The 14,700-nt window shown below is 38.2% G+C and overlaps 1 non-coding gene across 1 annotated transcript; it reads left to right on the plus strand.

Annotated features, from left to right (window-relative positions):
* The first annotated feature begins 14,190 nt into the window (after positions 1-14,190).
* Trnan-guu lies at positions 14,191-14,264 on the plus strand. Its single transcript has one exon. It is a non-coding gene; the product is annotated as a tRNA-Asn (tRNA).
* Positions 14,265-14,700: the final 436 nt, after the last annotated feature.

Consider the following 14,700-nt stretch of genomic DNA (forward strand, 5'->3'; position numbering starts at 1 on the left):
GCCAGGATCCGTTTACCTTAAGGCTTTCCTCTTTCTTGCTGAAACTGATCGCGTGTTTTTGTATTTCTACAGCTTCTCTGAACAGGCGCGTGCGATAGTGCTTCTCTACAGCCACAACTTCGGTGTCGGCGAATTTTATTACGTGGTCGGTCTCACTCAGTGCGTGCTCTGCCACGGCCGATTTATCCACCTGCCCCAGCCCGCAGTGTCGCTTATGTTCTTTCATCCTGGTGTTGATTGATCGTCCAGTCATTCCGACATAAACTTTTCCGAATATGCATGTTATACGGTATATTCCCGATATTGCAAGTGGGTCCCTTTTCTCCTTTGCCGATGTAAGACACTCTTTGATCTTCCCTGTCGGTTTGAAAATCGTCTTTACGCCATGTTTGCGCAATATACGGCCGATACTGTCCGTCAATCTGAGAATGTATGGCAGAAAGGCCGTATGCAACACTTCTTTTTTCTGATTCCTTACTTAGCCGAGTGTTTGGCTCTGTTACACTTCTAATATCATTTGTGGAGTACCCATTGCTTCTCAGAACACTTTCCAGGTGTTGAATTTCGCGTCTGAGTTGCTGCGGCTCACATATTCGTCCTGCTCACGTTACGAGCGTATTAATCATGCCTCTTTTTTGGCTCGGGTGGTGGTTTGATAGTTTGTGCCGGTATCGGTCCGTGTGTGTCGGTTTTCAATACACGCTCGGTCCCAGGTTTTCGCCATCCCTTGTGACCAGCACATATAGAAATGGCAGTTTTTTGTCCTTTTCTACATCCATAGTAAATTTTATGTTGGCATGGAGGCAGTTCAAGTGTCTTAGGAAGTGACCGTGCTATTCTTCACCATGGCTGCACACAACGAAATTATTGAGTAGTCCAGACTACATAGTATAACGACTTCAAGCGAAGCATGTGGTTTTAAAAATAGTCTCATAGGCCTGGACTTTATTTTTCTTCTCTCCGTTATGAGACCATAATTTTAAAGACTGAAATACCTATTCGGAAAAATACACAGTGATGTACAATTTTTGCAACAATGCTGTCTCAGAATGCTTAGCCTACATGAAAATTTCAATAAATGAGCATAAATTGACTAACTTTTTAAATTCCGCGAAGTACTCGACTTATTCGTGAGCTTGGGTGAATAGAGCTGAAATGAAGGATGAATACATTGGGAATCCATTGATGTTAAAATACAACCGGGGTACTTTGATGGACTGGACAATATTATATCACAACTAGAAACGAGGTTTTCACATTGTGATAAGCTGCTTTCCCTTAAATTAAGCGATACTACTCAGTTCGACAATGTTACCAGCATTTCCTTGTAGACTGCATGGACTCATTATTGCAAACATATGGTACGTGCTTCAGTCGCTCACAGTTGCTTATAGAAATGGAGACTGTATTTTCTTCCCAATATAAACAAGTATTTCACTCCGTCAATTTGGGAGACGTTGTCAAAAGAGTGATTGAGTATGAAACGGATCAAATCCTTACAGAAGCTTTCAAACTACTTTTTCCAATTGCTATCATTCCTACAAGTGCTTCAGTTAAAAGGAGTTTTTCTTGTGTAAAACGCGTAAAAACATATTCGTAGAGCCATATGGCCCAGGATCGCTTATCAGTTCTCACTTGTACCTCAACTGAAAAACCAGTACTGTGAATACTTGAAAGCCGAGACACATGGTATGACGATGTCATCAAAAGATTCGGGAGAAGCAGTATTGTGGAGTTAATTTGTTTTACAACTAAACGCCAAATCTACCAGTACTTTTGTAAATAAAAGTGGATTTCATTATTCTCTTTTTCTTTTTCAGCTTCTTATTATTATTACCACAGTAGTAGTCGTATAATGGTAGCAGTAGTGGTCGTGAGGAATGCTAGGGATTCCTACATTAAAACTGCGCTGTCCGCTCTTCTAACCAGCAAGGGCCACCGTGGCGTTCCCATTGGTCATGTGTCTCAGGGTGGCTGCTATGTGGTGGCACCAGTACCGCATAGCTAAAAACAAGAATGCTGGCGCCAGGGAACATACCCGTGCCGTTCGACACGGCACAGTGAAATGACCCGAGGATCATTTCAACTGACTATATTTCATCACAGTGGAGGATGCACTGCTCTGGATGAGAAACCTGATAGCCTGCAGGTAACTAAAACCTACTCAATAAGTTCATATCCATGTTCCACCACGTCGCCATTCGCCAGCTGCCTCACCTACTCAATGCCTCCTTTTAAGTTCATTTTATTATTACTTAAATAAAGTGATATAACACTACATTAAATGGCAAAACTGCAGGGAACTTGTCTTATACAGAATGTGATGTCTTCCACTTTAGAAATTGTGATACCGTATCTGTTCGTGGTGCAGCGGCATATGCTGCCCATTTTATAAGCGAAGTTTGTAACCTCCCCACAAAAAATATAATTTAATATTATTTGGTTAATGATTCTTATTTTAGTGTAACCTTAGAACAAAACTGATACCCATTTAATATACCCACAAAATTCTTTTCTCATTTAATATAAGCTCGAAACAGAAAAATTCCTAAACCTCGTAATAAAAAATAAATTAAGTAACCTGGTAAAATTTGGACGACAGCAGTGCTGCGTCATGGCCCTGTAAGATCATTCTGAATAAAAAGCAAAAATTCTCACCTCGATAAAGTCGGAAACTATCTGCTCTTACAATAGCTCTTTTCCGGCACAGCTCTATGCATTGCTGGCCTATACATTTGTTATTTATGAAAGGAAGCAAATGTTTTTTCTTTTGCAACAATCGGAATGATCATGCATTGAAAAAAAAAATTAAATTCTTTAAATTGAAATGAATGCTTGTTATTATTAGGACATTTTTAAAAGATATACATGGGAGTTTACATAGTATTACAAGATACGCGCGAGGCTGCTTTTTTTACCTTATACAATAATACTCAGGCTCCGGCATCGCTGCACCGCGACCGGCCCAGCCAACGTGATACACCAGACCAGACCAGAGCAGACACACACACTGGCAACAACTTACTGCTACTGCTACATGGTTCGTACAGTCAACACTGCTCTCTGGTCAGCGATTCTCTTATACCTTGCATATCGCAGGCAGCGCATGAGCAATACATCGAAATTACATCTGCTCGGACCTCTTACATAACCCTCCACGCGGGGGGGGGGGGGGGGGGGGGGAGGGGCAAAAATTTGGCAGTGATGGTGAGTCAACTGGACTTGCCATGAGCAGCAACAAATTTTTCTTAATTAACTAAGTTTACAGTCACAGTATATATATATATATATATATATATATATGAGTACAGAACGTATCAAGAAATCACAAAATGTATACGCAATGAGTACAAATCATATTAACAAATGACATAAAGTGCATACGCACTGCAGTACAGAACATACCTAGCAATGACAAATTGTATACGCAATGAGTACAAAACATATTAACAAATGTCATAAAGTCCATACGCACTGTAGTATTTTTTTACCATTTTACAAGAACTAGGATAGGAAAGGGAAGGATTGCATCATGGTTGTAGCACAGAAGGTTGCACGTACCTGCACTGAAAGTCCATATCTTTCTACAGAAGCACAACACCAAGTGAGACAATCTGAAGTTCTCTTCCCTGAAGTATTAATCAGTGTAGCCAAGACACTGAAATGTCGTATGAATATCCAATGTTATCTACATCTACATTTATACTCCGCAAGCCACCCAACGGTGTGTCGCGGAGGGCACTTTACGTGCCACTGTCATTACCTCCTTTTCCTGTTACAGTCGCGTATGGTTCGCGGGAAGAACGACTGTCTGAAAGCCTCCGTACGCGCTCTAATCTCTCTAATTTTACATTCGTGATCTCCTCGGGATGTATAAGTAGGGGGAAGCAATATATTCGATACCTCATCCAGAAACGCACCCTCTCGAAACCTGGCGAGCAATCTACACCGCGATGCAGAGCGCCTCTCTTGCAGAGTCTGCCACTTGAGTTTATTAAACATCTCTGTAACACTATCACGGTTACCAAATAACCCTGTGACGGAACGCGCCGCTCTTCTTTGGATCTTCTCTATCTCCTCCGTCAAACCGATCTGGTACGGATCCCACACTGATGAGCAATACTCAAGTATTGGTCGAACGAGTGTTTTGTAAGCCACCTACTTTTTGATGGACTACATTTTCTAAGCACTCTCCCAATGAATCTCAACCTGGTACCCGCCTTACCAACAAGTAATTTTATATGATCATTCCACTTCAAATCGTTCCGCACACATACTCCCAGATATTTTACAGAAGTAACTGCTACCGGTGTTTGTTCCGCTATCATATAATCATACAATAAAGGATCCTTCTTTCTATGTATTCGCAATACATTACATTTGTCTATGTTAAGGGACAGTTGCCACTCCCTGCACCAAGTGCCTATCCGCTGCAGATCTTCCTGCATTTCGCTACAAATTTCTAATGCTGCAACTTCTCTGTACACTACAGCATCATCCGCGAAAAGCCGCGTGGAACTTCCGACACTATCTACTAGGTCATTTATATATATTGTGAAAAGCAATAGTCCCATAACACTCCCCTGTGGCACGCCAGAGGTTACTTTAACGTCTGTAGACGTCTCTCCATTGATAACAACATGCTGTGTTCTGTTTGCTAAAAATTCTTCAATCCAGCCACGCAGCTGGTCTGATATTCCGCAGGCTCTTACTTTGTTTATCAGGCGACAGTGCGGAACTGTATCGAACGCCTTCCGGAAGTCAAGAGAAATAGCATCTACCTGGGAGCCTGTATCTAATATTTTCTGGGTCTCATGAACAAGTAAAGCGAGTTGGGTCTCACACGATCGCTGTTTCCGGAATCCATGTTGATTCCTACATAGTAGATTCTGGGTTTCCAAAAACGACATGATACTCGAGCAAAAGACATGTTCTAAAATTCTACAACAGATCGACGTCAGAGGTACATTAGGCACATTAGGTACACCAAACAGTGGAATCATAATAACACCTCCATTGTTCAAGGTAGTGGACACCATGATATGTCAACACCACACTCTTTCACCAACGTAGAATTAGTGCAGAAACCAAATATAGTGCTCCATGATCATAAGGATAGACAGGACAAACGTATATTGCAGTAATTTCTGGTAATTCGGTCAGAAGATGAAGGACATTAAGTCTTATGCTAGTCATCATTGAGAATTACACTAGTCTATCAACCGATTTGAGTAATTGGTGGCACTCATTGCCTAGCTACTAAATATTTCTGTACTATGTATGGAGTATTACAGAATATTATTCATAAGTCATCTGATGACAGTAAATTTTGGCACTCATTGGCCAGTTACAATCCGTTTTTATACATTATTTAAAAGTGATCATTCAAAGCAAGAGTTAATTAATGGCATACCATTTACATAATTCATCTAGTTATAGTAATCATTGGCACTCTTTGGCCAGTTACAAACCATCAGAAGTCATCCTTCAAAACAGGAGCTAATGAGTGTAGCATCAAGCTACTGGTATTCATATATAATAGCATGTAGGTGACATAATACAAAATTAAAATAAGAAACAGTGGCATTCATTGGCCAGTTACTAAACATATAACAAGTATTGAATAGTACAAAACATTTTTCATCATTCAAGTGACATACGACATATTTAAAATAATTATTGGCACTCATTGGCCAGTTACAAAGTATTCTTATATTTTTATAAAACCTTATTCAGTATTACTCAGAAGTTATCATTCAAAATGAGAGTTAATTATTGGCATAGCATTTATAAAGTATAACAAAAATATTATTTACAGATATTATTGGCATAGTATTTATGCATTATTACAAAACATCATTCACTATTACTTAGAACTTATTCAAGTGACATAGGAAAGTGACATAGGAAATATTGAAAATGTAACACACTGTAACTATTATACAAGGTCTGTGATTAGAAAACATCATTCCAGTGACATAAGACATATTTAACATGTGACACACTGTAACTATTATTCAAGGTCTATTTTTTTGTGCTAGCAATGCATTGCGTTGGGATCGATAATTAATTGCTGGCGCATGAAAATATTTGCTTTTGACTTATTGCTGCAAATGAGGGCAGGTAACGTCATTCGTCATGAGTCAGCTGTAGCAAGGTTATGAAACAAGTCGAGTATATGTGATCACATTCATGAATGACACACACAAATGGATAAAAAAAATGCAAGTACTAGAACAGGTTTAATGACTAACTGCTTATAGCACACTAATTTCATGAATAGCTTCTCCTAGAAAAAATACGAAATGGATTATTAAGCTGAAAAAAGAAACGCATATTACGCTGAAAAGTAGTGAACTTCGAATTAACAGGTAATGAAATGTGTACTCAATATATATGTACTCTAGCTGTCCTTTCCAAAACCTTCAGTCATTATACCATGCGACATAAGACATACTGTCAAAACGAACTGCAACAAATACTTAAATAACTACATAGCATTTCTTAACTAACAGTAAATATATAAACTTCATCATTATCCATATCTGCAAAGAAAAACTTAAAAGTGGTGCGTTTAGTGGCCATATAAAATTTATCACTATCATCACCTGTAAACAAAAACTTCATTATTCATATCACCATAGCTTCATTATTATCATCACCTGCAAAGAAAAACTTCGTTATTCATATTACCATATTCTTCATCACTATTCATCATCATTCATTATCATTTGCAAAAAAGACACTTCATTATTCATTATTCATATTACCATTTACTTCATACAACTATTCATAGTATAGAGTTCCTTATTTCTAGCATATTTCATCACTAAAACTAAGATGTGTAGTTCTGTTTGACAGCCTGCATCAATCGCCTCGTATTCTGAAAGAAAAATAATTAGTTAAGACTGCTATCATCCGATGTGTATAGTGTATTCATGTTAATGTTTGTTAATTCTGATCCATTTACTCTTCGTGACGAGGTATTGCATCTTCTTTCGTTCATTCCGAAGGTGAAATTCCCATTTCATAGTAATCCACTGTGGTTTGTTTCATTTATTTCATTTACACGTTATTGCTTTCTGAAAATGATGAAAAATGATTAATGTCTTGCATTTAAATCATATACCCATTAAATAAAAACTGGTTTCTAGTGATATAATCAAGCATACAGCATAGCATGACGGAAAACGTAATATGTCAAAAACATAGACAGTGTGCAGGTGCAAAAATGTACACAGAGTATCATAATGTAGTAGCGGAAAAATGTAAAATAGTCACGATGTTGAGATATCATAAGGCAAAAATGTCAAAGTCAACTGGTGTTTGTTATATCTTAAAGATTTCATAGTGCATACAAACAAACAGGAAATCAATCATACATACACGAAAAATGGAAAATGTGCACAGTCTGATATATAACGACAAGAAATGACTTTCTTTGTGTTCAGCTTGTATGTTGTGTAGTTGATAGAGGCGAGAGTTGAAGACTTTAATGGAGAAAGAATTTGATAAAATTAATATGTCACTAGATAGAGTTGCATAATTGTTCATAAAATATGTAAGTTTATCTGGAAAATGTGCACGGTCTTATGTGTAACGACAAGAAAAGCGACCTGCTAACCTTACCTTGCTGGGCACTTGCCAAGAAAAAATATAATAATCAGTAAGTAATCACATAGATATAATTACATAAGTGGTCATAAAATGTGTAAATTTATCTGGAAAAATGTGCACGGTCTGATGTGTAACGACAAGAAAAGCGACCTGCTACCCTTACCTTGCCGGGTACTTGCCAAGAAAAAATATGATAATCATCAGTAAGTTTTCATATAAATAATTGCATCATTGGTCATATAAAAATCAGGAAAAGGCATTACATTGTGATAAATCATAAAGTATGTTCATTCAATAAAGGGTTTAATATTGGAGACATGGTGATTGCCTTTACTTTTGCTGGTTCTCAGAGTTTCGACGTGTACTACATTGGGGTGACGAATGCTGCGAATTCTGTATGGACCTCCATATAGAAGCTAAAATTTACTACATCTATTCTTTCCTCTGTTAGATAAATAGTGTGTACGTACTAATATCTTCTGTCCAATGTGAAAGTCACGGCGTGTACAAACCTGTTTTTGCTGTCTTCTCCGGCGCTCTGCGGCACGTTTGATGTTGTTCAGCGCAATGTCAATTATTTCATGGTGTCGTAGTCGACGATATGTAGGAAAGGATACTAATTCTTTAATTTTGTTAGGTGGTTCAACATTTTTCAGTATAACAGTCGGAGATAGCATAGTAGATTCATTTGGTATGGAATTAATTACATCCTGGAATGAGAGTATTTGTGTGTCCCAATCAATATGTCTTTTATGGCAGTATATTCTACACAGTTTACCAATTTATTTCATTAATCGTTCACAAGGGTTCGAAGAAGCATGATACTTGGATATATAGATCGGAGAAATGTTTCTTGTTCGTAACATACGTGTCCATATACCAGATCGAAATTGTGGTCCATTGTCGGAAATTACTTTCAATACATGCCCTACATGAAATAAAAAATGTTTTACAAATGCTTCCGAAACAGATTTAGCAGTAGCTTTGCGTAACGGAGTGAAGGTAACAAATTTTGAAGTGAGTTCAACAGCGACAAAGATGTAGCAAAAACCTCTATTAGTTCGGGGAATCGGACCAAAAATGTCTACAGCGGCCATGTGTCTCAATTTAACAGGTACAATGGGATGTAACGGAGGAATATGTGAAGTCGTGTCTGACTTAGCTTTCTGGCAGATTTTACATGACGCTAAAACTCGTCGAATACGTTTCTCCATGTTGGTAAAATAACAGTTCTGTCTCAGTATTAGAAAACATTTTCTGGCTCCATAATGTGCTTAACTTAAATGAGTATACCAAATTAATTTGTTAACAACCTCGTCAGGAATGCATAGTAACCAGTTGTTGCTGTCAGGGTGAGAGCGGCGAAACAGAATATTATTGCGTACAGTGTAATGGTTTCTAATGGTAACATTATTCCTATCTTGCCAAAGGTGTTTAATTTCTTTCCATACATTGTCTTTACTCTGCTCTTGTGCTATGTCTCGCAATGACGACGAAATGAAATTTTCAAATGCAAGTTGTTGAATATACATGACGTTGAAATTTACTTCGCAGAGGTTGGTTGCGATGTCTTGCTGATTGTTGCTGAGAGAACGGGATAGTGCGTCTGCTACAATATTTTGTGTACCGGGAATGTGAACAATTGTAAAATTAAATTCCTGTAAATAAAGTTTCCATCTGCTTAATCTGTCGTGTGTAAATTTAGCGGAAAGTAAAAACTGTATAGCTCTATGATCTGTGTAAACGGTAGTGTGTCTTCCATAAAGAAAATGCCTAAATCTCGTAAATGCCCATACAACACATAATGTTTCAAGTTCTGTAACAGAATAATTGCGTTCAGCAGGTGACAGAATGCGACTCGCAAAGGCGATGTTTTTAATTACTGTAGTACCATCTTCAATTCCCTGAAAAATGTGTACACCTAAAGCGGTGTTAGAACTGTCAGTAGCAATGGAAAAATTTCTAGTAAGATCTGGATGTGATAAAAGTGGTGCGTTCAACAAAGCTTCTTTCAGATTCACAAATTCAGGATGTGCTTGGCTATCCCAGGACCAAATAGTGTTTTTACCCGTCAATTGACATAATCTAGGGGTGCCTAAAGCAGAGTAATGAATAAATTTACGAAAAAAGTTAATTAAACCCAAAAAGCTGCGTAGTTGTTTCTTCGTCGTAGGAACAGTAATGTCACGTAAAGCTTGAAGTTTCTCCGGGTCAGGCGCAATGCCTTCTGCTGAAATTACATGTCCAAGAAATTTTATAGAAGTTTTAACAAAGTACGATTTGCTGAGATTAACTGTGAGTCCTTGTGCACGAAAAGTTCGTAACAGTTGTTCAAGAATGAGATTGTGATCAGACCAGTTAGCTTCTGCAATAAGAACGTCGTCTACGTACGTTGTGATTCTGTCTTTCATGCAAAAGTGTGTATCGGATGTCGTCAAAACTAATAACATTTTCGTGAACAAGATTCTGCGTGTCAAAAGTATTGCTTGCGTTGCTGGAAGATGCAACCTGTACTGTATCTAGTCAAATTCTATCTGACGTGCTATCATTTGCGGGAGGATGCTGTGGCATTTCCACTATTTGTACTGTTCTGTTATTTCTTCCTGACGTATTACATTCGGGATGATATCTACTGTCTGGTTCATTCATGATAATATGTTGTTGTGTATGACTTTGCTGCTGATAAGACCGACTGTTATTAAACGTACGCTGAAAATTGTGCTCATTACTTTTACGTCTGTCATGATAGTCATTTCTATATGGCGCATTGCGATAGGAATTGAAATGATGTGTTTTCTGTACGTACTGGTTTCCTTGTTGCGGTGCGTTACTATTTGGTGGAGCCAATGCTATACGTGCAGGCGGCGAAACATTAAAGCTTGGTTGACCTTGCAGACTGCATTGTTGCTTAGGTATGCTAACCGGCTGGTTTTGATGCTGTTGTTGAGAAAAACCTCTATTGTTACCAAAATGCGGTTCCTGTTGCTGATAATTTTGACGATACTGATAATTAAAATTTTGTCTGTTATTAAAATTCTGGTGGTTGTCGTTCCTGAAGCGTCTATTAGCTTTGCTATTGAAATAGCGTGGCTGATCGTAATTGCTGTATCCTTGTTGACCTTGGTTATTATGTGAAAAATTTTTGTTTGTAAAGGAATAATCTGATTGCTGAACTTCCAAAAGCTGTAACAGATCTCTGAATGCGGAAATATTTTCTTTCTGCTGTCCTGTTAAAAGTGATACTCTTAATGATCGTGGTAATTTAGAAATACATAATTGGTTAAGTGCAGATTCACTGTATGGCTCACTTAAGTATTGGTTTGTTGGACCATGTGTTCAAAAAATTGCGTGACAGTGGGAAAATTTGAGTTCTCATAATTCGGTAAACTAATTAGTTGATCCTTGATTCTGTGCTGTGTCGTCTTCGACCAATACGCTGACAGAAAAGCATTCTGAAATTCTTCTACCGAATAGCATTGTCTCGCGATCGGTCTCATACGAGTTGCCGGTTCGCCTTCCAAAAAACTGCAAATAAATTCAAGTTTATGTGTTACGGGCCAAGTCGGTGGAAAAGCAAAGCTAAATTGTTGTATCCAATCCAATGGGTGAATCTGTGGTCTGTCATTTTTAAATACTTTAAATTTTCTCACTGATAGAAAATGCTTGTAATCAAAATTATCGTCTCTGTACGTCTGAATAGTTTCAGGATTGTATGAGAATCTATTTGTCTGTGACTGTTCGGAATCTAACTCACGTACTCTCTGTAAATTACCTAGATTATACTGGCTGTGTGAGTCTGACAAATGTTCGCAAAGTGGCGTATGCTGTGATGTGTTAAAGGCTGAAACATTTTTCATCTCTGTTACCTCTTGCTGTAAAGTTGACAATTTTCTACGTAATGTATTATTGGACTAACCTATCTCACTGATTGTCTGCTGTAAATTTTGGAATTCAGGTGTTTGATTAAACGAAACTGGTGAAGTATCGTCTGATTTGCTGTCATTATTACTTTCGATAACATCAATACGACTGGCCAATTCATCATACTTTTCAGTCAGTATTTATACCTGATCATCGATTTTAGTATCGCAAGCATTAATTTCTTCTTGTATTTTACGTGCGGTTTTGTTTAACTTCTTAACATCTGCTTTGATGGCATCGGGATCCTGTATTAGTTCTAATTGTTCAAGTCTGTCGGTCACTGTCTGAAAGTCTAATGTGTGTGTGTCTGTTTTTGTTTTAAGATCGGAGATTTCATCATGCAATTCGGTGTTCAACTGTTTGATTTCGTCCGATACTGTAGCAATATTGTTGTCTACGTATGTTCTTGCTTTCGTAAACAATTTACGCTTATCTCCCTGTCTCTGCGCAGTAATTGTTTCCATGACTGGCCGGCCGCGGTGGTCTAGTGGTTCTAGGCGCGCAGTCCGGAACCACGGGACTGCTACGGTCGCAGGTTCGAATCCTGCCTCGGGCATGGATGTGTGTGATGTCCTTAGGTTACTTAGGTTTAATTAGTTCTAAGTTCTAGGAGACTGATGACCACAGAAGTTAAGTCCCATAGTGATCAGAGCCATTTTTTTCCATGACTTGCCGCTTTACTTTATTCTGTTCCTGTATAAATTTACGGTAACGCGTTTCACTGTTTTATAGGTGGTGATTAAAACGTTCGTCAATTTGGCTGTTCTGTTGGTCAAATTTCGCATCTACTTTCGCGTCCAGTGTGCGTGAAAGTTCTGCTGACATTAATTTAAACTCGTCGCGTAACTGTGTTGCGTTTTCAGAGAGTTGTTTAGCGACTGCACTAATTTCATCTTTAAGTAATTTCGTTGTAGCTGCATGTGTATTGCCTAATTCTTGTGCCACAGATCTAATTTCTTCATTACTATTCTTAGCACAAGCCTTAATTTCCTCACGTAATTGTTCCTTAGTATCATGGCATTGCACGGCAACGGCTGTAATCTGTTCGCTAAGTTGTTTGTTCTGTTCATTAAGTTGTTTGGAATTGTTGCCTAGTTTTTCATTAATTTCATTAATTTGTTGTTTGAGATTTTCACTAAGTTGTTTGTGATTGTTGTCTTGTTCTTTCTTCGACTGTTTTAACTTTAATTAAGTTGTTTGACATTTTCATTATATTTATTAAGTTTTTGTTTGAGATTTTCGTTATTCTCATTAATGTGCAGCAATAATGCCATAACTTGATCCAAGCCAATATTACCTACTCTAGTCACTGTGCTGTTTGATGGCGTACCTGCAATTGTCACGTTTTGTGTAACCATTTGGTCATTATGTGATTCTTGAAAAGGTTTACCAATCGGATGTGCACTGTTAGTTACTACACCGGAATCAAATAAATCTGACGTATTCTGACTACATTGTTCACCTTCATTAGAAACAATTATCTGTTCACTGTGCAAATTTTGCAAATCAGGTGTGCTAAACTGGGCAGCGTTCATTGTAACAGAACGTGCCGCGTCATCAATTGTCGTTAATTTAGCAGAGGACACTATTAAATTTGTTTGCTTCTCTTTAGCATTAACATTACTAGTGGTCGGTACGCACTGATTATCTGTAATTAGGGGATTATCATCTTACACTGAGTGTCGCTAGTATTATCGGTCAAATTATTCGAGTCAGCTTTTTCACTCATTGCACATCGCGATGTACTGTTAACAGTTTTTCGCGGCATTTTTCACAAATCAAAATTAAGCACAAAAATGAAACAAAGACAAAGCAAAAATGGAACAAACACAATTACAACAAAGAGCAATAAATTGCCGATAATCTGTGAAAGAAAGAGTGACAAAATAGTAAATGCGTTGCGCCAGATGCAAATTACATTTAAGTAAATAAGAGCAGATATATTACTACTTCTCAGAGATTCACAAGGAAATACGATCCTGGCCGGATGTCGCCAAGTGTAACCTCCCCACAAAAAATATAATTTAATATTATTTGGTTAATGATTCTAATTTTAGTGTAACCTCAGAACAAAACTGGTTCCCATTTAATATACCCACAAAATTCTTTTCTCATTTAATATAATCTCGAAACAGAAAAATTGCTAAACCTCGTAATAAAAAATAAATTCAGTAACCTGGTAAAATTTGGACGACAGCAGTGCTGCGTTATGGCCCTGTAAGATCATTCTGAATAAAAAGCAAAAATTCTCACCTCGATAAAGTCGGCAACTATCTGCTCTTACAATAGCTCTTTTCCGGCACAGCTCTATGCAATGCTGGCCTATACATTTGTTATTTATGAAAGGAAGCAAATGATTTTTCTTTTGCAACAATCGGAATGATCATGCATTCAAAAAAAAAAAAATTAAATTCTTTAAATTGAATTGTTATTATTAGGACATTTTTAAAAGATATACATGGGAGTTTACATAATATTACTAGATGTTCGCGAGGCTGCTTTTTTTACCTTATACAATAATACTCAGGCTCCGGCATCGCTGCACCGCGACCGGCCCAGCCAACATGATACACCAGACCAGACCAGAGCAGACACCTGCAGAAGGTATACGATTTGCCATGATATACAGAGCACAAGTGAACCAAAATCAAGGCCTCCGTGGCGCAATCGGCTAGCGCGTTCGGCTGTTAACCGAAAGGTTGGTGGTTCGAGCCCACCCGGGGGCGAAATCGTTTTAACCGTCACAGAGGTGAGGACATACGTCAACTTTGTTAGAGATATACAGCTAGTGGTACAATTTGGCTGTGTTTGAGTGATGCCACAGGGCCTTATACACATTCAGCCAAGTGACACTGTAGGTAAAAACATGGCCCTACGCAACGTTCTACTGTTTTCCTATTTATTCGTCGTGTGTGACACTGCAGTAGAGCGAAGCCCACTACAAAAGACGTATTATTTACATTCAATTTCAGCGTACACGTCGCGAGTGCCATATGACAGGGCCTGTCTCTCGATGTCGATTTGTATTTGGTGTCTCTTAATTGTCGGTCTGCAGTAGGCCGCTGTTGGCCGAGCGACACTGGCAACAACTTACTGCTACTGCTACACAGTCGTACAGTCAACACTGCTCTCCGGTCAGCGATTCTCTTATACCTTGCATAT

This window comes from Schistocerca americana, chromosome 1, assembly GCF_021461395.2.
Source record: "Schistocerca americana isolate TAMUIC-IGC-003095 chromosome 1, iqSchAmer2.1, whole genome shotgun sequence".
NCBI classification, from domain to species: Eukaryota; Metazoa; Arthropoda; class Insecta; order Orthoptera; family Acrididae; genus Schistocerca; species Schistocerca americana.